Source organism: Acomys minous (genome assembly GCF_964271855.1).
Source record: "Acomys minous genome assembly, chromosome: 16".
In the NCBI taxonomy this organism is placed as follows: domain Eukaryota; kingdom Metazoa; phylum Chordata; class Mammalia; order Rodentia; family Muridae; genus Acomys; species Acomys minous.
The window spans coordinates 46,439,530-46,465,808 of NC_140498.1; the positions used below are offsets into that span (position 1 = coordinate 46,439,530).

At 48.6% G+C, this 26,279-nt stretch overlaps 1 protein-coding gene across 1 annotated transcript in view; it reads left to right on the forward strand.

Moving 5' to 3' along the window:
• The first annotated feature begins 973 nt into the window (after positions 1-973).
• The window catches only part of ABAT (4-aminobutyrate aminotransferase), an 83,120-nt gene continuing 57,814 nt past the window's right edge, over positions 974-26,279 (forward strand). Inside the window, exon 1 of the mRNA XM_084764749.1 lies at positions 974-1,128. The gene's annotated coding sequence lies outside the window, so the exon portion shown is untranslated. The remainder of the gene's footprint in view (positions 1,129-26,279) is intronic.

Sequence of the window (26,279 nt, forward strand, 5' to 3'; positions counted from 1 at the left end):
AGGAGATGGCTCAGCATCTAAGAGCACAGCTGTTCTCAAGAACCCTGAGTGCCATGCCCAGCACCCAGCACCCAGCACCCAGCAACCAGCACCCAGCAACCAGTACCCAATTCTGTCAGCTAGCAACCACCTGTAACTACAGCTCCAGGAAAGCCCATCACCTCCAGTGGGCCTCCTCAGGTATACACACACACACACACACACACACACACACACACACACACACAGAGAGAGAGAGAGAGGGGGGGGGGAGAGGGAGAGGGAGTAAGATAAAATAAATCTATTTTTAATTAAAGAAAAGGTGTGGGACTCAGTCACTCATTGTCGTTTAACTAGTTTTCACATTTTTTTTTCAGTGTTCTGAACGCATCTTTATTACATAAAAGAGATACAACCACTATTGCCTCTCTTAATCTTTAAGGAAAACCAGGAAGAGGAGAGGAAGAGACCCGCCCTGGGTCGTGGTCTGACTCCCAGTTTAGCGCTCTTCTCATTGCCCTGTTGTGCACCACTGATGAACCAGAAGGTGGCATGGAGGGCTGAGGGCACCTCCGACAGGGTGCTTCAGCCCTCTTTCTGTTCAGGGTCCCGGATGCTCAGGTTCTAGAGACCAGATCCGAAGCACGCAGGAGGCGGGGCGGGGGAGGGGGTCGGCAGTCCCCAGGATCTTTAAACAGTGATGTGGGGTGGTGGTACAATGAAGATTCCTGTTAAATTAGACTGTAAAGCCTCCCCCGCCTGTAAGGAAGCGACTCTGAGTCCCAATCTGACTTGCTGGGGTCCCCCTCCGGCTGCCTCTATCCCCCAGCCCCTTCCTCCGGCCCTCGCGGCCCTCCTCCGAGACCCCCGGGTGCATCCTACCCGCGGAGGTCGGACTCTGCCCCCGCCCCGCCTTCCCCCTCCCCCCCGGGGGCGGTGGCCCATGGCGGGATCTCCTATTGGCTGAGGCACAAGCAAAGACCAGAGGCGGTGATGCTGATTGGCTGGGGCTGCTCTGCGAAGCTTGGAAGCCTGGCGAGTCGCTGGGGAAAGCGGAGCAGACGCCTGGCGCAGCCCGGAGCATCGGAAGGTGCTCGCTCAAGTCGGACCCGCGGATCGGAGCCTGGAGATAGCGGTCGGGGCCTGGAGGTAAGTGCGACACGTCCGGACGCGCTTGGCCGCCCCTTCCGAGGAAAGCCCTGCACCAGGGAAGCCAGAGCCTGGCATCTTCCTCTAGAGTCCGGGCCCTCCATCCAACCAGGACTCGGGCTCCTGCCCCGAAAGGAAAGGGTCTCCCACTTCCCAGGCCCCAGAAAGCAAAACAGCTTTGTGTAACCTTCAGAAACGGGGCCGTCCGTCCCGGCCACTGGCTGGAGGGGAAAATCCCTCCCTTTTTTAACCCTTGGAATAGAATGCACCCCCACCCAGTGGAGTCCTGCCTCCCCAGATATCTGGACCCTCTGCCATCTCCCTCCATTCCTAATAAACTAAGTTAGGGTCTCTTGCTTCTCTCTCGTCCCTGTCTCCTTGGGATGTTGAGGTCACAGCTCATATAAAAGGGTCCTATCCGTCCCTGACTGTGAAAGTCCTGGAGAATAAGACCCTCTCTCAGCAAGGACATCTCAGAAACTAGGTTCTAGATTCTGGGGACAGATGAATTCTCTTCTATCCCTATGAAGACCCTTCCCCACCCATAGGAGAGGCCACATGTGTCGTGTCCCCCACCCCACCCCCAAGGCTTTTAGGGGCCTCTCTTCCCCAGGCCTAGAGCTCCTTTCAGTCAGCCTTCAAACTTTAAGAACACAGATCGCCTTGCACTGCAGGACCAGCAGGAACCCCCTTCAGCCCCCTCCACCAACACAATTATAAAGGGCCATTATTCAGTGTTACCCTCCAGAGCGGGTCTCCCTAATTCTGGACAAAGGGTTATCAGTATAGAGAAGGGTTGTTGGCCCACTTCCAAGGGTCCCCTGTTTGTTTCTTGGGTCTGCCCCCCATCAACTCCTGTGGCTATTGCCTGATGGAATTCCCTGGGCATTAGGCCAAGAGAAGGATGCTAGGGATGGCCTGTCCACAGGTCTGGGGACAGCGTTGGCTTAGCTACGTGACTCCCTCACAACAGCCTGAGGAGGTGTGGTGGGGGCAGATCAGGAGATGGGAAAGCAGTAAATCTTGGCTTGTTCTCTGGATGTGAGCACCGCGATAAGAGATCGGGAGAGATAGGTTTCCCGGAGGCCAGAGAACGGCTCCAGGAGAGACAGATGACCCTGTCTGCAATTCTAAAGTATAAAACAGCATCTACATTAAGACTGACCATTTGCTTGGGAGTTGAACAAACTGAGGCACAAAGAGAGAGAGGGACTCACTCAAGGTCACCCAGCCAGTCTCTGACAACACCAGCGTAGCTCCCATAGGGCCCCTGGGGCTCCCTAACACTAGCTCCAGTTTTCACATATACAGTGGGCCCTACCGGGCACCATGTCCTCACTCATCATAGGACGTGGCAACACTGAGAAAAAGCCAGCTCAGAAGGAACAGAGCTTTTAGAACTCCTGTCGACACTCCACAGGCCCTGGCAGAGCCCATCCCTGGGGTCTTGTGGGTCTCTGTCATGCGCCTGCTGCCAGCAAAGCTTCCCCAAATCCAGACCAACACATAAGAATGGATGCTATCCGTTACAATACGCTAGAGCCAAGGCTACTGTGGGGGACCTCAGCTGCATGGCTGGGTGTACTCCAGAAAGGGGTGCCTGAGGAAGTGTACCCCTTTCCTCTCTGCCTCTGGCTCCCGTTCTCTGCAGTAATAGCCTGTCCCTGCTTACAGTCCTGCAGCCTTTCCTGACATGTTGGGTGATTGTGTAGGACCTTTTAGATTAATAAGCAGTAATGACTAGACCCCCTCTGGATAGGGGAATCTGGGGTACCATCTCTCCTTGTTCCTTCCTCTGTCCAGCTCTCAGCTGGAGGGGAGCTGTCATACTTCAAGGGAGAGCCAAGAGCTGAGTTCAAGGTGAAAATGTGAAGATGAGAGTGTTGGTTTCCATCTGCTTCTTGGTGTGTGATCTTGGGGAGATTTTTTTTTTTAAAGACAGTCTCATGTATGACAGACTAGCCTCAACCTCACTGCATAGTGGAAGATGACCTTGAACTTCCTGTTCTTCTGCCTTCACCCCCTGAATGCTGGGATTGCTATAGGAGTCAACCACATCATCATAGCCAGTTTCTATGTGGTGCTGAGGCGAGAGGGGAGGGCTTGGTACATGCCAGCCAATCACTCTACCTACTGAGCTACATCCCCAACCTTTGGGAAAGTCCTCTCTCTGTTACTTATCCTCAGGGTGAAACAAGTTGATCCTCAAGGTATATAGCACAGCTAATAAGCAGAAATAGTGGTCACAACTTCAACTACAAAGTCAATTCAAGCCAATGGGGGTACGTGCCTATACTCCCAGCACTTGGGAGGCAGAGGCAGGTGGATCTCTATGAGTTTGAGGCCAGCCTGGTCTATATAGAGTAAGTTCCAGGATAGCCAGGGCTACACGGAGAAACCCTGCCTGGAAACCCTGCCTAAAAAAAAAAAAAGTCAACTCAAACTGGTAGAATGTGGCAGTGGCAGTAATCCTAGGACAAGCCTAGCAACCTAGAGCAGTGCATGGAATGGACCAGAGACCGTAAAGCCAGTTGGAATCTAGGGTGAGCACCTATTGGCTACTTCTGCCTGGAGAGACATGAGCAATCGCTGACTTCGCTGAGCCTTGGTTCCTTATCTTTAGCCTGGTGGGTGGGTGGGTGGGGCATCAGGTAAGGGGTAGCCTGCATCAAGGGGTCACATTCTAAGCACCACTGGCATTTTGAGTTGGGTGATTCTCAGCTGTGAGTTTTATCATATTTGTTGCTCTTTACACAGTAGAAGCCAGCAACACTACCTCAACTGATAGAGAAGAAAATATCTCCTGTAGGATAGAGAGAGTATTAGTGGGGATAAGGTCTGGTATGGAAGCATGGCTTTGGATCCCCAGAACCTCCCTAAAAGCCAGAGCAGACGGCTGGGGAATGGAGGAGGCGGGTAGATCCCTAGCCAGCCAGCCTTGCTGAAAGGATGAGCCTCGGGATCAGTGTGGGACCCCATCAAGAAACATAAAGCAAGTAGCAAGCAGTAAGACACCTAATGATGGCCTCTGACCGCCACACATGCATGTGTGGATGAGCATCATCAACACACACACACACACACACACACACACACACACACACACACACTTCAGATGACTAAATATCTGGTAAAGGAAAAACTCCTCTCCTCCCGCCTCATTCTGTCATTGCGAATACCTGGCCTACTGTGGCTTCAAACATGGCTGGTGTTTGAGCTAAGCCACCTCCCGTTGCACTGCTCCTTGCTTCAGTTTCTTCCTGATGGAAGGGCAAGAGTGCTCACCTCTTAAGCCTCCTGCCGTCGCTGTCATTTTAGTCTCTCTCCTTTCAGAGGAACTTTGCCATTTTCAGAGCTCCATTAGGATTGCCACTTTACAGACTGTAGAGATGAAAAGTCTAGTCCGGAGCATCACCTCTTCCCCCGCAGAGGCCAAAGGCTTGCTCAAGGAGAAGGCGCTTGAAATTTATTACGCTTATTTCCTCATGTGCGAAGAGATTCGTACATGCCAAAATGTACCTGTTGAGGTCAGAGGACAACTATTTTAGGGGTTGTTCTTTCCTAATTGGTGGGTCCCCAGGATAGAACTCAGTTTTTTTTTTAATGTATAGCTTTTTTTAAAAAAGATATATTTATTTGTTATTATGTATACAGTGTTCTGCCTGCATGTACACCTGTAGGCCAGAAGAGGGCATCAGATCACATTACAGATCGTTGTGAACCACCATGTGGTTTCTGGGAATTGAGCTCCGGACCTTTGGAAGAGCTTGCAGTGCTCTTAACCACTGAGCCGTCTCTCCAGGCCCCGGAACTCAGTTCTTTAGGCTTAGCAGCAAGTGCCTTTGGCTGCTTGCTGAGCCCAGGACGCAGCAGTTTTAGAGACCATCTTGTTCTACAGACTTTCTCAGAAGGGCGTGAGGCACTCTCTCATACAATTGAAACCCCATGGAGACCCAGCAGCTAACACCAGGGAATCTGCTCCAGCAACATCCGCACATGGGCACTGATAACATAGGAGCACCCACTTGTTACCCCAGTGTGAGAAAGGTCAGCATCCTGGTGGGCTCCAATGGAGAAAAGAAGACCCTCTTTAGAAAAATGAGGACGATTCAGGCCCCAAGCCTGGAATGGTCTCAGGCATATAATTCAATGAAATAAAATCGCTGGATCAGTGTAGAGAAGACGGTCTTATGTTTAAACATAATATAAATACACAAGAAAATGGGTAGTTGGGGGCCAGTGAGCTGACTCAGTGGGTGGAGGGGCCCCTCACAATGACCTCAGTTCCATCCCCAGGACCTACTGTTGAATGAGAGAAATGCCTCCTAAAAAGTGGCCCTCTGCCTTCCACAAGAAGACGATGACAGATACACACAGATAAATGTATTTAAAATGTTTAAGAAAGTGAGTCACTGTCTTAGCACATCAGACAGCTCATCAGTCTGATAGAAAGAAAAAAGCGACAGTTAGGGAAGTGAGTCCTGAAAGGGGAACACGCTGCTTGGCTGTGTTCAAGAGGGCAGGGGAGGAACCCAACCCAGCTTCTCTTGTTTGAGCAAAACAAATTCCAAGGGTTGAGCCTGGTGCATACCTAACGTTGCCAATGGCAGAAGCTCGGGCCTGCTGAGCTTCCAGAGCATTCTGGAGCCAAGAAACAGGAATGAGAGACATCGTCTGTTCTGGCCGAGGGTGTGGAGATGTGTCTCGAAGCCTGGAAGTGGGCTTCTCTTCGCAGCCACACTGATCTCTCAGCTACCCCGTCCTTGTGTGGTGTGTTAGTAAAAAGGCAAACAGACAGCAGTTGAAGTGACCTGACTGGGTCAGTGTAAGGATTCAACTGGGACCTTGTGTTCTAACCGTTGCTCAATAGTCGGAACTTAATTGATGTGGCCACTGTCTCCCTCACCTCTTTTCCGGTCTGCTTGCCTGTCCCCTGGCAGGAGGCAGGCCACAAAAACCTCATAAATGACAGCTGGGGAGCCTGGGGCCTGCAAGAATGCTCAGCAGACTGGATCGGTAGCCCCTTTGCACCACCATGCTTGACTGGGGTTCCCAGCCGGAAGTCAGGGGAGGACTCTGAGGGGAGCCCCCAGTTCCCCTTCCTGTGCCTGAGTGTCTTCTCTTCCTCTAACACTGCAGGCTGAACACTTAAAGAGGGGCCTCTAATTACACATCCCCTCAGTAGTTCCACAAGGCAGATTGTCCTTCGAAAGCTGTTTCAAGATCCGTCTTATTTTCTCTTTCTTTTCGCTCCTCCCTTCCCCTTTGCCCTCCTCTCCCCCTCCCTTCTCTTCTCCTCACTTCCTTCCTCCATGGCAGCAGCTCCTCTTCTTAATATTTTGAGACAGGACCTTACTTTTAGCCCAAACTAGCCTGGTCCTCTCTATGTAGCCCAGGCTGGCCTTGCGTTTGATATGTAGCCCAGGCTGGCCTTGCGTTTGATATGTAGCTCAGGCTGATCTCAGACTCAATGACAGTCTTCCAGCCTCGGCCTCTGGGTGCTCAGTTATAGACTCTGGGAATTCTTATGGAAATGTTTCCTTTAACCCTCCTGTACGCTGAGCCAGAAAACCGTTTCTCCTTCCATCCACATCCCAGTTTCCCTCTGTTCCTTCACTGTTGCTTGGTTTTCTCTCCATTAATTCCCTAACAAGTAGGGCTTGCAACAGTCTTCTTGGTGGCCATGTCCCAAATGCACTGCCCAGTTTCTAGCAGCCAGAATGTATTGAATTGAATCTCTGCATTTGGAAAGATTATTTGTATTTTATGTGTCTGACTTTTTGCCTGCATGTGTATATGGATACAATATATGTGTGCCTGATGCCCAAGCAGGGCAAAAGAACCCACCAGATGCTCTGGATGGACAGTTGTGTGTAGTCCTGTGGGTGCTGAGTACCAAACCTAGGTCCAGAGCAGCAAGTTCTCTTACCCGCTGAGCCATCTCTCTAGGGCTAGACTCTGGTCTGACTCTGCATTCTCACTGTGAGAAAACAGACATGGCATAAAATTGAATATTTAAACCACTTTAAAGAAGAAAGTTCATTCACAGGGCTGTACTTCTGTCAACACTACCTAGTTCTAAGCTATCTTTGTCACTCTGTAAGGAAGATTTTAAGTGGTCACTCCTTAAGCCTTGGCTCCTGGACTCTGTGGATTTGCCTATCCCGAATACTTCCTATTAATGGACCTCTTACACTTTGTGGCCTGTTGTGTTCAGGAGGGAGCAATCATCTGTTGTACAGGTTATCGGGATTTGCTCCTCCATTTATCAGCCACTGCTTGGGAGTTATTTCTATCTTGCCAACTGTGAACATACGAGTGCAGGTGATGGTTTAAGGAGCTGTGGATGTAGCTCATTTTTACAGGGCCTGCCTAGCATGCATGAAGCTCTGGCTTTAATGTCATCTTCAGCCATAAATGAGTTTGAAGCCCACCTAGGTTACGCAGACTCTTGTCTTTAAGGGGGAGCGTTTGCTGGGGAGACAGCTTCATGAGGAAAGGGAACTTGAGTCTCCGGAACCTGTGTAAAAACCAGGGTGCCCTGGTGGCCACTGAGGACAGAGAGAGCGGTGGGAAAAACTGGCTGGCAAAAAGGCACCTATCCAGCCACTTCAGGTCCATACATGCCAAACACACACACACACACACACACACACACACACACACACACACACACACACACCAGACAGGGCCAGACCTTTAACCTGAGGAACTTCTGCAACACTGTTGACATTCCCACCTGCAGTGTGGAGGGCTCCAGTGTCCTCACAACCTCAGTCAGTTACTGTCCCCAGCATTGTTGTAGAAGCCTTTATGGGGAGTGTGATGTTGCTATGTTGTTGTTTTGACCTATATTTCGGCAGCACTCACAGTGTGATGCTGAGAATCTGTGTCTCTTCAAGCACTTTTTCCACTTAAACAAATGACAGAGTTGGCATGGTGGAGCACACCTTTAGCCCCAGCACTTAGGAGGCAGAGAGGCAGGTGGATCTGAGTCCAAGGCCAGCCTGGTCTAATAGAGAGCTCTAAGCCAGCCTGGGCTACTTTGTGAGTAGTCTCATTAAGCCAAAGTCTCAACAAAACAAACAAACAAACAAAAACAAATTTTATTACATTCATTTATTAGGGAGTCACCCTGTGCTGTGGTGTGGTTGTGGAGGGTCAGAGGACAACTTCCTCCGTGTGGGCTCTGGGGATCTAACTCAGGTCATCGGTCCTGGTGGCAAGTGCTGTTTCTACTGAGTCATCTCAATGCCTCTCATCCTCTTTGCCTGCTTTTGACCAGGGCTTGTTTGTTTGTTTGTTAATTGAAGTTGGGATTATTTTATTTATATTGAATTTGGTTGGTGTGTGTGTGTGTGTGTGTGTGTGTGTGTGTGTGTGTGAGAGAGAGGGGGGGGAGGGGGAGAGAAACAGGCTTATGTGGGGGTCAGAGGACAACTTTTGGGAGTTGGTTCTTTCCTCCATGTGTGTTCTGGGGATTGAACTCAGGCTGTCAAGCTTGGCATCAAGCAACTTTACCTACTAAGCCATTTTGCTCACATGAAGTTGTGACCAGTGTCACTATTTCCTGGTCCGTTAAAACTATTGCTCAGTTCCCGTATTGGTCAGGAACTGTCTGTGACCTTGGAGTACAGGCAACCCCAGTGCAGTTCCTGCCCACAAGGAACTTGATGTCTAAAGCTTCATAGGAGGGGGCAGCTTTCTGCTTAGCATAACAGCATCACTAGTCTTCTCCTTGAGACGTCAGTAGCATTTCTCCACAGTAGCTGTGACAGCCAAAAACCTCTCCATCGCTTAATGTTCTGTGGGGGAACAAAGCTTCTCCTGGTTGAGAATCTCAGGTTTAGAGGTGTTGTGTGCCTGTCCCTCAGGGGCACGAGGAAATGGCAGACACACGATGGAACACCCAGCAACAGACCAAAGGAAGCATCCCACTCAAGTCGATCTCCGTGGACTAATAAGTCTACCGGGGTTACCTACATGGGGGTGAACAGCTCAAAAGCAGCTGTATGACTGAAAAGTCTACCCCAGAGTGGGTGACAGCTTGCAGACATGGCCCCCAGGAGCTCCCTGGCCAACTGCAGGCAGGTTCACAGAAAGTCTTCTCTCCTCAGCAATTGCTCGTTGCTTTTGTAATCTTGGGGAGAGTCCCTATGAACCTCGTAACTTTCACAGGTTTGTAAGTTTCCTTGCTTTCCTGGGTCATGCAAGTCTCTCTTCTTTGCTCTGCGAGGGCAACTAACTGCACAAGAGGCTGAACAAACAGAGGTGGCCATAATTTCTGTTCTTGAGGCATATTTGTTGGATAGGTGTGGGAACAGATGTATGGCTAAATGAATATACGCTTCCATGGATCAGTGGATGAGTAGGTGGATGGATAGATTCAGCCACTTTTTTGGTTGCACAGATTGATGATGGATGGATGTGTGATAAATGAAGAATGAGTGAACGAATGGCTGCACTTTGCAGGATTTGGACATGTTCTCGAGGCTGTACCGGGGCTCCACTCTTCCTAATAAAATACGCTACTTCCACCCCTGACCATGAGAGTCCTCACACCCTTAACACTGGCACGCCCTCAAAGGCTTTGTAAAATTAGACTGACAAGCTCACCCATCAGAGCGTTGATAGACTCACCAGCTGAGAGTCCACTCTCAAACCAGCTTCCTTGCCCTCTGCAAATCCTGTCCAGTCCCTACCTTATCAGTCTGTCCACCCCCACAGTCGCGATGCCTTCCGCCAGCATCTTCTTTTTTTTTTTTTTTATTTTATTTTTTTTATTAATTTATTCATATTACATCTTGATTGTTAGCCCTTCCCCTGTTTCCTCCCATTCCTCCCTCCCTCCCACTTCCCCCCTTCTCCCCTCCCCTATGTCTGTGATTGAGGGAGACTTCTTCCCCCTATGTATGCTCTAAGATTATCGAGTCTCTTCTTGGTAACTTGCTATCCTTCTTCTGAGTGCCACCAGGCCTCCCCATCCAGGGGACATGGTCAAAAAAGGGGCACCAGAGTTCACGTGAGAATCAGATCTCACTCTCCACTCAACAGTGGAGAATATCGTGTTCGTCGGCTAGGTCTTGGTAGGGGTTCGAAGTTTACTGCCTATTTTTCCTTGGCTGGTGCCTTAGTTTGAGGAGGACCCCAGGACCCAGATCTGCCTGTCATAAAGTTCTTCTTGTAGATTTCCAGGACCCTGTGGGTCCTATTATTTCCCCATTCTTCCATGCTACTCTCGCCTCGTTAGGCATCAGAGAAATGCAAATCAAAACGACACTGAGATTCCATCTTACACCCATCAGAATGGCTAAGATCAAAAACTCAAATGACACCACATGTTGGCGAGGATGTGGAGAGAGAGGAACACTCCTTCACTGCTGGTGGGAATGCAAACTAGTACAACCACTTTGGAAAGCTATCTGGCGTTTTCTCAGAAAAATGGGAATAGGGCTTCCTCAAGACCCAGCTATCCCACTCCTTGGAATATACCCAGAAAATGCCCTAACACACAACAGGGACATATGCTCAACCATGTTCATAGCTGCTTTATACACAATAGCCAGAACATGGAAACAGCCTAAATGTCCCTCAGTAGAAGAATGGACTAAGAAACTATGGTACATTTACACTATGGAGTATTACTCAGCTATTAAAAACGAGGAATTCCCGAAATTTGTGGACAAATGGATTGACCTAGAAATTATCATAATGAGTGAGTTCACCCAGAAGCAAAAAGAGACAAACGGTATATACTCACTTATATCAAAACACTAGTCCAAGGGATACGTCCCATGAAAAACCTTACTTACCAAGAAAGTGGGTCAGAGGAGAGGACATCCGCCAGCATCTTCTTTAAAGGCTGACAGTGTAGAGTAGCAGCATCCTAGACAACTGTCCTTTGGCTTCACTAAGCCCTTCAAATCTGGAAACCCAATGTGCTTTCTAGCCTTGTTATTGGGCTGAGGGGATGGATCAGTGCATAAAAGAGCTTGTCATAGAAGACGAGCACCTGAGTTCAAATGCCTGTAATCAATGTAAAAGTCAGATGCACGACACAAGCGTTTGTAATCCTGGTGCTTCTTTGAGAGGATGAGAAGCAGAGTCAGGATAATCCCAGAAGCCCACCAGCCAGCTAGCCTGGTGAGCATGTAAAACAACAACAAAGGGACTCGAAAGAAATTGGAAGGCAAGGACTGGCACTTGAGGCTGTCCTCTGACCCCCACACTAGCACTGGCATTCACATGAGGGGGGCCTGGGTAGACCCAGCATTTTCTTCAGTGCAGAAAGAAAAAGAAACAGTGAGAGGTGAAATAGTGCGGGAGGGAGAGGAACGTCTTTAAGAACTGGAGAGGCCGCACAGGACATAGTGTTTGCCACAAAGCCATGAGGACCTAAATTTGATCCCCAGCACCTTCATAGAGCCAGGCATGGTGGTGCAGTGGTCACCCCTGCACTGGGAGGCGGAGCCAGAAGGATCCCTGGTGCTCACTGGCCACCAGCCTAGCTTGACCAGCAAGCTTAAGTTCCCGTAAGAGAATGCATCTCAAAAAACAAGGCAGACACCTCCTAAGTGACGCCACTTCAAGTTGACCTTTGCCCCCTACACACATATGTTACACACACATTCTCACATGTGTGTGTGTGCGCACAACAGAAAAACAAGTAGCAGGGGAAGGGTGAAGAGTCATGGCTTTCATGAGGTGGAAAAGCGAATGCTTGTGTCGGGGCTTCTTAAGCAGACGTTACAAGATCAAAGGAAAAGCCAAATACAGCATAGCGCGGCCGTGTATGCGGAGAGAAATGGTGGCGTGAATCACGAGCGAGGCGGAAATGGTCTGATGAGGCAGAACCTACCTACCGGTTTCCTGCAACTTACAAGGAGTTTAAATAGAAAAAAAAAGGGCTGGCTCAAATGCAGTCAACAAGGCCGGAATCAGATAACCGAAGGGCTGGCGTTTATGTAGACAGGGTACAGTTTCCCACTGGTGAACAATTTCTCCCTATAAAACCAAGGTTTTCAGAATGGGGAGGCCCTTGGTGGGATGGAGGCAGGCGAGTTCAGGAAGGGGTGCATCACCACCAGCCAGGCGACCCTTTATGAGTTTGGACTGGACCCAGAGATCCACTGGGGACCACAGTTGGGGTCCTGAGCAAGGTCGGGTGATGTGATTTCGTTGGCACTTGAAGACAGTGGGCAGCGAGTGGCAACTCATCTTCTTCCACCACTGAGCCCAGGTTCCACCCGGGAAGCAGCCAATCCTCCAGGCGGGTTGCTGGCTGGCCTTGTAGCAAGAGCTGCTAAGACCTTAAAACGCCTTGGGGACAAGGTTGGCAAGGTGCCAGTCGAAAGAGCAAGGCACCACCGAACAGGCAGGCCTGTTCCCAAGCAGGAACAAAGGCTGCCTCCCCTCTCCTTGTCCACAGCTGCAAATAGCTCTCCACTGGCTTTGCAGTCTAAGCGCTTTGTGCGGACGGGCTGGAAATGAGCATACTGAGAAGTGTTTGTGCAAATTACCGCCTGAATGTACTGTGTACACCTGGCAGCGCGCCCCAGCCCTGCGTGCACCACCCTCCGAGGGGCTGCAAGCTAGGCTCAAAGAACAGGCACACACAAGAGCACGGACCTTGTGACCTAGGGACATGCTCGAGGAAGGCTTCCAAGCCGAGCTTGTAGAGTCACGTTAAGAAGAGCAAGAGAAACCCTTCAAAGGACCCGGACCAGAGTTCAGTATCATGACAGTCACTCTTGAACAATGGAGGAACAGACATTCCAAGAGCTCGCCTGAACCTAGGCATCCCACAAAAGGCAGGAGTGAGCAGATTGCAAACATGGGAAACAGGCACGGAAAGGAGACCCCCACAGAGGGCTGCTCATACTAGCCACGCGGATGCCGCTGGGTAATCTTGTAGCTCCCTGGGTTCAGTGGACTCTTCTGTCAGTGTGAACAACAATGTCTCTAGTCACTAAGAATTGGGGTGAGGGGGGGCCAGCCACCACAACAATAGAAAGATAGAGCCAAAACATAAAAAAATGGGTCTGGGGAGACGGTTCAGCAAATCAAAGTTCTGAACCGGATCCCCAGGACCTACATGGTGGAGCAGAGGACCAACTCCTGCAAGTTATGCTCTGACTTCCACACATGTGCCCTCATGTCCTGTGCATCCCCAAATAAACAGAATGATTTTAAAGTGTAATTGAAAATACTGCTGCATGTGATGATGAATGGCTGTGATCCCAAGTGTTCCAGGAGCTGAGGCAGGAGAATTAGGAGTTTGAAGTCAGCACGGAATACGGTCCTAGCCAGCCTGGGCTGTATAACAAGACAGGGAGAGAAAGAGGGAGTGCTGAGGGTGTGGCTCCATTGGTAGAGGGTGTGCCTAGCACACACACACACACACACACACACACCTCTGTGTTCCATCATTAGCACCACACGAACCAGATATGGTGGCGCACACCTGTAATCCTAGCACTGAGGAGTAAAGGCAGGGGGATAAGAAATTCAAGATCATCCACAGCTACGTAGCGAGTTTGAGGTTAACTTAAGAGGGGTGAGACCCTATCCAGAGAGACACGGGTAAGTGTCATGCACGGTTGCTCACATCTATAATCCCAGCATTCGAGGGACTAAGGCAGGAGAATCACTTTTAGTCCCAGACCAGTAAGGGCTACAGACCAAGACACTACCTAAAACAAGTGAACAGCCAGGCTTGGTGGCACACATATTTAATCTCAGCACTCAGGTGGCAGAGACAGGCAGATCTCTGTGAGTTCGAGGCCAACCTGATCTAAAGAGTGAATTTCAGGTCTGCCAGGCCTATATAGTGAGACCGTATCTCAAACAAAACACATGCTCACACAAACAAACACTTGGCAGGAAGCAGTGGGCTGGGGGAGGTTGGCTCCTGCATGCTGCCTTCCAGAACCTTTCCACTACTGGCGGATTGGTTGGTGGCTGAGAGGAACATCTTTCCTAGGGAAACTGGAAACTCTTGCAGCCGCCATGTTGAAACATTCCTTCTTGAAATAAAACAGGCTTAGAACCTGCTAGTCATGGCTCAAGGGGTCAGCTCCCTGCATGTGTGTCCTCTGGGGCCAGGCAAGCACACTTCTGGCCTTTTGTATTACAATTTTTCTAGTTGGTGTTTGCTACCTGCTCTGTGAATGAGCACTTCCCCCAGTGAATGGGAAGAGAATCGCTCAGGAGCCAAAGGCTATTTCGCCCCAGGCCAAAGATACTTTATCGTAAGTGATAGTGGGTTACATCTGGGGTTCACCAAGACTGCTAATCTTTAACTTGGGGAAGCATACAATGGGGGCCCAGCCCTTTCCACTGGACTGACAGGAGGAGTCAGGAGGCCCCTCACATGGGAACTTATCGCAGCCATGGGCTGACTTCGGGAGCTACACCCAGGATGTGTAGGTAGCGCCGGGACGTGCTTTTAATAGGGAGCAAAAGGGCACTTGAGGCCTTGTACCTATTAATCATTGAACCCTGAAGCAATCCTCACAGCTCTCATCAGCACTTTACCAGCAAGGAAAGTGAGGCACGTAGAAAAGAAGAAAATGAGCCTGAACTTCCAAACTATTTGATTAGAGTTGTACCCAAGGCGGGGCGGGGCCTGTAGCTCAGTAGTAGAGGCCTTAGCTGGCATGTGAGAGGCTCTGGGTTGACTGATCCTTCAGCACAAGGGATTCAAGGAGAGACCAAGCATGCATTGTTAACAGGAAGTCAGTCCAGAGAGGCAGCCACCACTGGTGCAGGGCGGGTCTCTGTCATTCATAGAAAAAGCCATCCAGTTGCAAGGGTTGGGTTACTCTTCGGGGAAGTAATTTTCCCAGGCCCCCTTTCCCGTGAGTTTACCACTCGATTGGAATCCTTCATTCATTTCTCTGTCCCTCGCACTAAGCCACAGATCTCTTCCGTTAAAACTCAACATGTCAGCCAGGCATTGGTGGCGCATACCCGTAATCCCAGTACTCAGGCAGAGGCTGGCGGATCGCTGCGAGTTCGAGGCCAGCCTGGTCTACAAAGTGAGTCCAGGACAGCCAAGGCTACACAGAGAAAACATGTTTCAAGAAACAAACAAACCAAAAAAACAAAACAAAAAAAAGATCTTTTCTATGTCTCTAGCGTCATTCTAGGATCAGCATCAAAATAAACGTATCACCGTTAGCTAAATGAGTGTGAGGCAACGCTTGTGGAGTGTTTGCTGTCCTGATTTGCTCAGAAGGGCTTGTTTTCTTTTGCCTTGCCCATCCTTTTCTCCTCTTCCCTTCTTTTCTTGTTGTTTTGAGCCAGGGTGTCATGTAGTGCACAGTGGCCTCACACAAGCTGGCTCTGGATTCCTGGGTCTTGTTGTCTCGGCTTCCCAAGCGACAGATGGGGTTACAAGGCATGGGCGCTACATTCGGGATCTTGCCTTTCTTTTTAATTTTTTAATTTTTTGGGTTTTTTTTCATTTCTTTTTTTAAAATATTTATTTATTTGTTATTATGTATACAGTATTCTGCCTGCATGTTCACTTGCACGCCAGAAGAGGGCATCAGATCTCACTATAGATGGTTGTGAGCTGTTGCTGGGAATTGAACTCAGGACCTCTGGAGGAGCAGTCAGTGCCCTTAACCTCTGAGCCACCTCTCCAGCCCCTTTTTTGCCTTTCTTATAAATAAACTTTTTTACATTGAGATGGCTATCGAAGTGTAAAAGATGCACAGAGACCCTGTGCACCCTCCACCAAATGCTCCCCACGTGTAACCCAAGGATAACACAACAGTTCAACTAGGAAAGTGATGCTGATACAGCTTCCCTTCACTTAGATTTCCTCTGCTTCCCACACAGTCACTGGGCACATTTAGGTTTTTTGGTTTTATATTTATTCTTTGGATTTTTTTTTTTTGAGTGGTACTGGAATCAAACTCAAGACACTGGACAGGACCTACCACTCTCTCAGCCCCCACCCGACATGGATGGCAGCACCATCTCAGGACCACCCAGAGTTTGAGTCTGCAGGGGGAGGCTGTGGAGAGTGAGGCTGAGCTATTATGAGGCAAGGAGTAAGCATGCGCCACGAGACACCCTAAAATCTGCCTCCTTGGGACAGGAAAGGGCAGCATGGAGCACCGCGCGGTTTTGTTTCTGCAGCTCTGTCATCTTTGCTGCTCACCCAGGGGTTTTGTCTTTGCTGAGCACCACCTAAATCCAGTCTACGGGTTCGAATCCCAGCTTAGTTGCTTCCCTGCAGCGAAAGCTTGGGCAAGTTAGTGAGCCTCTGCATGCCTCCTTAGCAAAATGGGGCAACAGTCATGCGGATGCAGGAGTGTTTTGGGGGCAAAAGGGGGATTTACAGGAAGGCCTCGGGAACAGGAGCAGGCCTGAGTCTGGGCAATGCTCAGAGAATAAGACGACTGTTTTTATTACCCATTATTTCTTTTAATTAAATTGGTCTCCTTAATTATGACCTTCAGATTTAGGTGTGTGGTCACGAGTCTTCTCTGTTTATTTATTTGCTTGCTTCCTTTTCTTTCTTTGAGACAAGGTCTTGTGTGGCCTGGGCTAATCCTTGAAGTCTTTTTTTTTTTTTTTTTTTGAGACAAGGTTTCTCTGTGTAGCCTTGACTTTCCTGGATTCGCTTTGTAGACCAGGCTGGCCTCGAACTCACAGAGATCTGCCTGCCTCTGCCTCCCGAGTGCTGGGATTGAAGGGGTGTGCCACCACTGCCCAGCTATCCTTGAAGTCTTGATCCTCCTGCCTCTACCTCCCAAGCATGTGCCTCCACCATGCTTGGCTCCTTCCATCTCTGTGTGTCTCTGTCTGTGTGTGTGTCTTCATGGGGAAGTCGGAAGTTTATGTAGGATGTCTTCCTCAGTCAGTCTCCACCCTGTGTTTTGAGGCAGGGTCTCTCACTGAAGCTGAAGCTCATTGATTGAGCGAGATTATCTGATCGCTGTCTCTGCCTTCCCAACCCTGAGCTTACAGGTGCATGCCACTGGCCTGGGTTTTTTAAGTGGATACTAGAGATCCAAACTCAAATCCTCATGTTTGCATAGCAAGCACTTTACGAACTGCCCAGCATCCACCCCCTTTTTATTCTTAATGCACATTAAATAAAAAATGTTACCATTAAGAGGTCATTGAGCCAGGTGGTGATGGTACAGCCCTTTAATTTCAGCACTCAGGAGGTGAGTAGGGCGGGAGGCATGTGAGAAGAGACAGGCAGATCTCTTGAGTTTGAGTCCAGCCTGGTCTACAGAGCGAGTTCCAGGACAGCCAGGACCACACAGAGAAACCATCTCAAAAACAACAGCAACAACAACAAAGATAAATGTCATCTATTATTGTCACTGGAAATTGGAAAATGCATTTCAAGACTCTGGGACCCTGGTGAATGTTTTCTAGCATGTGTTGGTCAGGTCACGTGACTCTGAGCCTCAGTTTCTTCATGTGGAAAATGTGGTCTGCCTTGCAGAATGTATCAGATTTGGGTTGGTGCAGCACATACTAGACCTTCTAGAAATTTCCCTTCTTCCTGGAACATGCATCCTGAAGCATCGCGTTGTCTTCTTTGGGCCTTGGAAATAGAATACTTAGACATGATCTCATTGAGGTTTTCAAATTACATTATATAGTACACGTACACACATACACACGCTCTCTCTCTCTCTCTCCCTCTCTCTCTCTCTCTGTATGTGTGTGTGTGTGTGTGTGTGTGTGTGTGTGTGTGTGTGTGAAGGGCTTGCACTCGGTGCAGTTTGTGTCCTGGATGAAGTTGGACCAGGAGACCCTGGAAAAGGAAAGAAATGCAAAAAGGAAAGAAGGGAAACCCAATAGGCTGCCGCATCCCATTAACTCCATTTCAGTATGGGAGCCCCCAGGGTCCTGGTGCATCGAGCCATGGAGCCTGCCTGTCCTTGTCTGACCAGTGCCGACATCTGTGTAAGTGCCATCTTTGCTGGGTCTCCTCGAGTCTGAGATGGCAAGTCCCAGCCTTGTCTTGGGATGTCCTCTGGGAATAAGAGTGTCCTGCTGACACAACATAGCTTTGGGGGAAAGTTGCTGACTTGACAGGACATCGCCCCAGTTGAGGAGCTGGCGCTGTGGCAGAGAGGAGAGCTCCTCAGAGGCTTCTTCTGTTTAAAGACGGAGAGAGAAGCAGATGGCTCCCAGGGCTTGTGATAAGAGGCTGGCACTTGCTGTGGTTTTAGTTTCCCACAGGAGCCTAGTGATCACGAAGATTACCATCCCTAGCCTCTGCAGAGCACCCCTACGCTCTGGCTTGTGACTCTGCAGAAAAATCACCTGCAAAGAACAGAGGCAGGCTCTCTGAGATTTAGTCTCCCCCCCCCCTTACAAAATAGCACCATCCTATGTCACATGCCTAGGACTGTCATTGGGCTGGAGGGAGGGCTCAGTGGTTAGAGCACTTGCTGTGACAGCATAAAGACCAAGGTAAAGAGCTGTAGCACCCACATAAAAAGCCATAGTAGGCACCCTGCACCTATAACACTGGTGCCAAGGAGAGATAGCAGACAGACAGACAGATCCCAGGAGTTGGCGGTCAGCTAGTCTAGTCAAAAGTGACAACTAGCAGGGACCAGAAGCCCAATGTGACAATGCAGGCCTGTTACCTCAGCTACTGCAGAAGCCGAGGGAGAACCACAGGTTCAAGGCCATGGAAAACTGAGCAAGCCCGTGTGTGTGTGTGTGTGTGTGTGTGTGTGTGTGTGTGTGTGTGTGTGCGCGCGCGCGCGCATGCGCGGGGGCCTCAGCTCAGACCTGGAGGTGATAGAGAAGATGGAAACAGATGGCGAGAGCAAGGCAATTGAGGAGCTGCTCTGAAAGTGCACCTAATCCCAGGCACCAGTGTTCAAGGGAAGTTGAAAACAGTCTTTTTTACAGGAGCTGTTTATTTATATGAAACTGTATAGGTTTCCTAGAGTCAACAAAGATATAACTGTCCACATAAACTTATTGCTGTTAAAAGTTAGGGTGCAGGACTAGAGTGATGGTTCAGTGGCTAAGAGCACTGGCTGCTCTTCTGGAGGCCTGAGTTCAACATACATAAAATAAAAAAAATAAAAATAAAAATTTGAAAAGTTATCTATTCTGTGGGGGGAAAAAACTTAGGATGATTTCAAGAAAGCATCTTCTGTTCCATCTCCTTGTAATCCAGATGTACATGTTTTATCTTGTGTGTCTGTGGTGTGTGTGGGGGGGGGTTGTGCCTCAGTGAGCATGTGAAAGAGGGCAACATATTGGAGTCAGTTTTCTCCTTCCACCATGTGGGTTGCAGGGATTGAACTCAGGTCCTCAGTCTTGGCAGTAGGCACCCGTACACACTGAGCAGTCTCTCCAGCCTTCTGTTTTCATTAGCTCCTCCCCCCCTCCCCCCCTCCCCCCCTCCCCTTCTCTCTCAATCCCCTCCTTTCCCTCTGACCTACATTCCCAGTCCAAGAAGAAATGTTGTAAACAATGCTAGATATGCTAATGTGGACCTGGGGAGAGATGTACTTTGTGTCTTCCTGACACCTTAGGGAAAACAGGAGATGATTTCTGATAGCAGAGGGAGCCACAATCTGGGTTCATTCTCTATACTTGAACTCCTGGTAACCTAGGGCAGAGCATCACCATTTCTTCCAGGGAGCAGACTGGCTGGTTTTGGCTACACAGCTAAGCTTGGAATTCCTAGGCCAGGAGCCATTTTCCCCAGCTACTAAACTCTGCTCTATAGTGCAAACCACTGGCAGAGGGTATAGCTGTGTTGCAGTAAGGTCTATTTTCAAAGGCCGTGGCCATGGCTTGTAGGCGCCTAGTCCAGAACTGAATGGGCCAGAGTAGCCTGGCTCTCTAGGAATTCTGGGTATTTCCTCCAAGCTTCCTCCACTGATGTGAGATGATAAAGTTTCACTTTATGCTGTGAATGTGCTAAACTCCCTGATTGTGCTGACCTACTTTCAGCTTTTAAGTACTTTCCCTGGGGGTTGGGAGCCATTTTGACCTGGTTCGATGCCAGAACGCTGATGTCCACTTCCATCCATTTGGAAGCTCATCTCTTTTCACACTTCTCAGAACCAAACTGAGTCCAGATCAATGTCCAAGCGCCTTTGGGCTCTCTGCTCATACCATGTCATGTAACTCAATAGCGTTCGTCCATAATTAAACGCCTAGAAACATTTGGATGCTATCTGTTCCGGTTTCTCTCTAACCCTTGACAGTTGCCCAGTTTGTTGAGGAAACCAGGTGTGCTCTTTTACCCATTCGGTAAGATTAACTGTACAGTCCACTAACAAGCGACCAGAATATGCACCTGGGATGTGGCTAAGGCACCTGCCTGCCTTGCCCAAGGTGTTCGGTTCAATCCCAGCACAATGGAAGCCAGTTATAGTGTGGCACACGCCTGCAGTCTCCTAAGAGGTAGAAGCAGGAAGATGAGAAGTTCAAAGTCACCTTCAGCTACATAGTTCAGGTTCAGTCTGGGGTACAGATGTCTCTGTATCAAAAATAAAACTGTATGACATAACTACAAAAAAATCTGGTTTTGTACACTTAGTATCTCACACGCATCTATTAGGGGCACAGATTACTTTCTTCATATAGACAGCTTAAATAAAGCCCTATGTCAATCTGCCAAAATAAAAATAAAAATAAATAAAACTGAGCAAACATGAGGAAGATGAGGATGAAGAGGAGGAAGAGGAGGAGGAGGAGGGAGGGAGGGAGGAAGGAGAAAGGGTAGAGAAAGTAGCTTCTACTCCAGAATCCCAAACCACACAGTGTGAAACAAGCTCTCCTCTTTGCTGTGGGTTTGACTTACGTCTCTACAAATTACACTCTGACTGTATGTAAAATTTGATGGGTTTCTAGGCCAGCTGTGGAGCCACACCCCTTTAGTCTCCATGCTCAGGAGGCAGAGGCAGGTGGATTTCTGAGTTTGAAGCCAGCCTGGTCTGCAGAGCAAGTTCCAAACCAGCTAGGGCTTTGCAGAGAGACCCTGTCTCAAAAAAAAATAATAATAAAAATAATGGTTCTACAGGTTTCTTTTCTCTCTCTCATGACATGGCTTCAGATGTCATATTCTGGCTTTTTGCCTCATTCCTGGCAACTGTCAGGAGTGTCAAGCCCTCACATGGCTGCCTTCTCTGAGCAAACCAGTGTGGGCAGCTTCCATCCTCTTTCAAATCATGCTGTGCTGCAGAGCTCTTCTTCCACTGCTGACCACCGCAGTTAGCTAAATCCCTGGAGTTGAGATTATTTAGGGTCGGATATTTAAGATCTTGGACTGGAGAAATGGCTCAGTAGCTAAGAATGCTTGCTTTGCACGCCTGAGGACCTGAGTTCTGGTCCCAGCACCCACAGAAAAACAAACGTAACTGTGGGATGTTCCCAGAGCGCCAGTTCCCAAAATCACAACCCCGAGACTTTATTTACTTATGAATAAATGCCTAGGCTATATGTTTTGGCTTGCTCCCCGACTAGCTCATAACTTATTTCGCCTGTTTATTCTATTCTATGTGTGTCTTGTGGCTGGTTACCTCTCCTCAGCTTTGTGTGTCCATCTTTCTCAGAGTCCAAGGTGACTCCACCACCTCTATTTGTCCCAGAGCTCATCTCTCTCTGCTGAACTCCCACCCTCTTATTTCCTGCCTCAGCTAATAGGCTATTAGCTTTTTATTGACAGCTGATGCTCCCATACAGTCACAGGAGATTCCTTCTACAAACAACGAAAATAGGTGAGCAACAGAGTCCCCGGCGGCGCTCACTGGCCAGGCAGGCTAATTGAAAAATATCAAGTCTCCTGTTCACAGAGAAATCGAGTCTAAGGGGATAAGGGTAGAAATTGATAAAGGACACCCAATGTCTTCCAGCCTCTGCATGCACTTACACTCGTGTGCATTCAGAATTAAAAGAAAAAAAGAAAAGAAAAAAAAAAGCCAGGCAGTGGTGGCACAAGCCTTCAATCCCAGCATTTGGGAGGGAGAGGCAGGAGGATCTGTGTGCGTTTGATACCAGCCTGGTTTACAGAGTGAATTCCAGGACAGCTAAGGCCATGCAAAGAAACCCTGTCTTGGAAAAACAAACGAACAAAGCACCTCTCTTTAGCTATTGTTTTCCAAATGTGTTGGACTCAGGCAGTCCTAGGAATGTTCCAACTCTGACATGGGCTGTGCAGGTAGCATCAATGCCTGGATGGTTTCTTTTTTTTTTTTTTTTAATTTATTTATTTATTTATTTATTGTATATGAGTGCTTTATCTGCAGAAGAGGGCATCAGATCACATTATAGATGGTTGTGAGCCACCATGTGGTTGCTGGGAATTGAACTCAGGACCTCTGGAAGAGCAGGCGGCGCTCTTAACCATTGAGCCATCTCTCCAGCCCTGCCTGGATGATTTCTTAACTGATTCTACATGGTGAACATACACCCTCAGGGGTTTTTGTTGTTGTTGTTGTTTGTTTTAAGCAATTAAGAGGACAGAGTTCCCAGTCCTAGCAGCTAATGATACCATGGCCAAAGTTTAAGTACTAGCCATTTTCTCATAATTCTCAGTAGAGCATCTATGCTCTCAAAATTGGACCTTGTACACAGTAGGCATTCAGGGCAGTTCTGCCATTTGCAGAAGCTACATTTCTTCTGAGCCCTTGTCTCTTTCACCTCTGAACTGGAATCGTTACTCAACAGAGGCCAATGAGACAGCTCAGTGGGTCTCCAAAAGCCTGGATGCTAATGCGGAGCCAAAGAATGACAACTAAGCTGAGATGCAGGACGATGGCTGTCTCTACGTTTGTCCTTGTGAGTGGTCATCCAGAGGAAGGAGATGAAGAAAGTGAACTTGAGACATTCTAGAGTGAAATTAAAGTCTCTTCTCCCCTCCTTGTTTTTTTTTCCTTCAAATTCATGACCAGGTCAGTCTAGTCCAGTTGGCAACATCAAAGCTAAGCCATGGTTTCAAGAAACAAGAGAATTGCCCACATTTCCAATGCAGCAGCCACACTCTAGAACAACAACAACAAAAACAACAACAACAACAACAAAAAAAACCTCGTTGGGCTTCACCCTGAATATACCAGCCCAGGGATAGTGGCTGCCAGGTCATGTATTGGTACAAGATCATGCCAGACCCCAAACATAAACCCATTTCCACAACCACATAGTCAGCATGTGGATATTATTGTTAAAATGTGGGCTGGACTTGGCCTGAGTAGGGGAGAGCTGGGGCCCCAGCCTTCCCGGGATGGGATCCACTCTAAAGAAGTGAAAACTTGACCTTCTGTCTAGTTCACAGCCCACTGAGACAGATGGCACACTAGTGGGGGGAACCTAACTACTGGGTTTACTTTTTAATACCTCTCAGTTAAGAAGTTCAGAGTTCACCATCTACTTTTGTTTTGTTTTGTTTTGTTTATTGTCTGGTTGATTTTTGAGGTCTTAGGTAGCCCAGGCTGGCCTTAAATTCTCTATGTGACCAAGGGTGACTTTGCACTTCTGATCCTCCTGGCTCTGTGGTGGGATTACAGATGCACACCACTACACATGGTTTATGTGGTGCCGGGGATGAACCCTAGGACTCCGTGCATGCTACGGAAGCACTCCCAACCCATTGCACACTGTAATTCCAGCACTCGGGAGGCAGAGGTGGGCAGATCTCTGTGAGTTCGAGGCCAGCCTGGTCTACAAAACGAGTCCAGGGCAGCCAAAAGCTACACAGAGAAACGTTGTCTGGAAAAAAAAAAAAAGCAAGCAGACAAACAAAAATAGAGGTGATTCCACAAAGGGAAAAGCATACACTTTGTAATCTCAAAGATGTAGGAGCTGCTAGGATGGACAGATAAATAGGATGGCTGGGAAATAGGACACAAGAGAGAAGATGGATGAGTGAACAGAGAAACCTGTTAGCCTCTGTTAGAGGCTTTTTCTGTTTGTGCTGAACCACAAGTAATTGGTGTTGTTCTTTTAAGATGATCAAATACTTCATTTTATATGGGCTGACGTACTTTAGGGAAAGGCACATATCTGCAGTTTAGTTTAAAATTCATTTAAAAAACCAGTCAGAGCCAGGTGTGATGGCGCATGCCTTTAATCCCAGCACTTGGGAGGCAGAGGCAGGCGGATCACTGTGAGTTCAAGGCCAGCCTGGTCTACAAAGTAAGTTCAGGACAGCCAAGGCTACACAGAGGAACCCTGTCTCGAAAAAACAAAAACAAAAAACAACAACAACAACAAAAAACCATTCAGGTGAAGCTGTCGTGGTGACATGGTTAATGCCTGCAATTGCGAGGTGAACACACACACACACATATTCATTTTAGAATTTGTCTCAACTTTGCTGTGCATTTAAAAATTCCCAAGGTAAATTTATAGGAAACATTTCAGTGACAGTTAAATGGGCAATTTTGTGTAGCTTGACCTAATATTCATTTGTCCCTCAGCTAAATGATCCCTCTGAGTTTGCCATCCGCAAAATCACCATTTCTACTTCACAGGGGGCCTCCTTTGGCCTATTCTTCCCAGATTTGGGGGGGCCAGAGTTTGGCGTTTCTCCTTCCTGGGGTTCAGGTTGAATCACCCTGACGTGCTGATTACTCTGCTGAACACACCAGTATCTGGCTTGTAATAATTATAGATTTCCTCTGCGATTTGATCCCATTGGTTGTCCTGGCAACAGCGTAATAGCTCAACTGAAGTGCTGTCACCGTGATTTAGAAGCAACGAATCTCAGCCTCCCGTCTGGGTGCCCCCCACTCTCTTGCTGTTGTCGTCATGGCAACTGATGAGCAGCACATGACCAAATGCTCTGTATCACACCCCTCACTGCTCCCTCTTCCTCTTCTGGACCCCAGAGGCAATGATCCTGGCATGGGCTATGGGAGGAAGTACTTGATTTCCAAGGTCACCTCCCACCCTGAGCAGGAGGGTGGGGGCAAGTGGACCACAGAGCCAGAGAAGCCCCTGACCCCTGGAGAGCCTGGTGTGACGACATCACTCCTGAGTGGCAGGGGCGGCATCTGCTTAGCATCAGCCAGACACCTGAGTGCAGGGGAGTCATTTAGAGACCTGAGGCTTTGCCTGTCAGCACACTCCTCAGGGATGCCTCAGCCTTGAAGCCCCTGGAGTGAGGAAGAGGAGAAGGAGCCCATTTCAGGAGGTCCCAGGTGCTGTGTTTCCTCTTTCTGGCTTGAACCAAACTGGCCTTAACGGATCTTTTTTAAACAGCAGCGTTCTGTTTCCCCTCTCTGCATACCCTTTTCTCTGCCCATTTTTCTTTGTTTCTTTCTTTTTTTTTTTTTCTTTGTTTCTTTCTGATTATTTCGCCTTCTTTCCATCCCTTTCCCTCATGCACGGCCTGGCTACGAACTTGGTACATCCTTTCCCCAGGACTGCTTTCCTTCCAGAGAACCCCTTTTGCCCTCAGTTGGCTTTGGGGGCACTCCCTGGACATCCAGAGGCCCTCATGTTCTGAGGACGAGCCCAGCTGGCTTCTCTGGCTCCTACAGAATGACACAGAGGGAATGTTTTAAAACAGGAGAGATGGGCTGGTTTCAGAACGCTGCTCACCAAGCACATGAGTGCAAGTTCGCGTGTGTACATGCCTGTCTCCCATTTATACCTTTCTCCTGGTATATATGCAGGTGTGTCTCAATGTGATGTCACAATATGTAATTGTGCGCATGCAACCCTATACTGTATTGCATGTGGCCTTTTGTGTGGCTTTTTGTGCAGAGAAAGCAATGTACATAAAAAAATTTTGGAGGGTGCTTTATGGGGAGAACACAGCAGGTTGGGCCCCTTTAAAGTGGGATCAAAATCAAGACAATTGTAAAACCAATAGCTAAGGAGTGTCCTCTCCTGGAGAAGATGGAGAAATGCTGTGGGCATTTGTTCTTTGCAAGTGAGGTAAGGGTCACCTTGAAAAGGCATCTTATTGGAGCCACAAAATAAACCCTTCCCTCACCTATTCAGGATTGACATTGTACCTGTATCTCTTTGTTTCTGAAGCCACCGAACAGGGGACCCAGGGGTACAACCTACAGCACGTTACTTGCTTCCACAAGACAGAAAATTTGTGCTGAGAATCACGGGTACAACCCGGAAAGCTGTTGCCAAGAGCAGGCGTGGGGCAGCTTTGGAGGCCAGCTCCTCGCACGCTT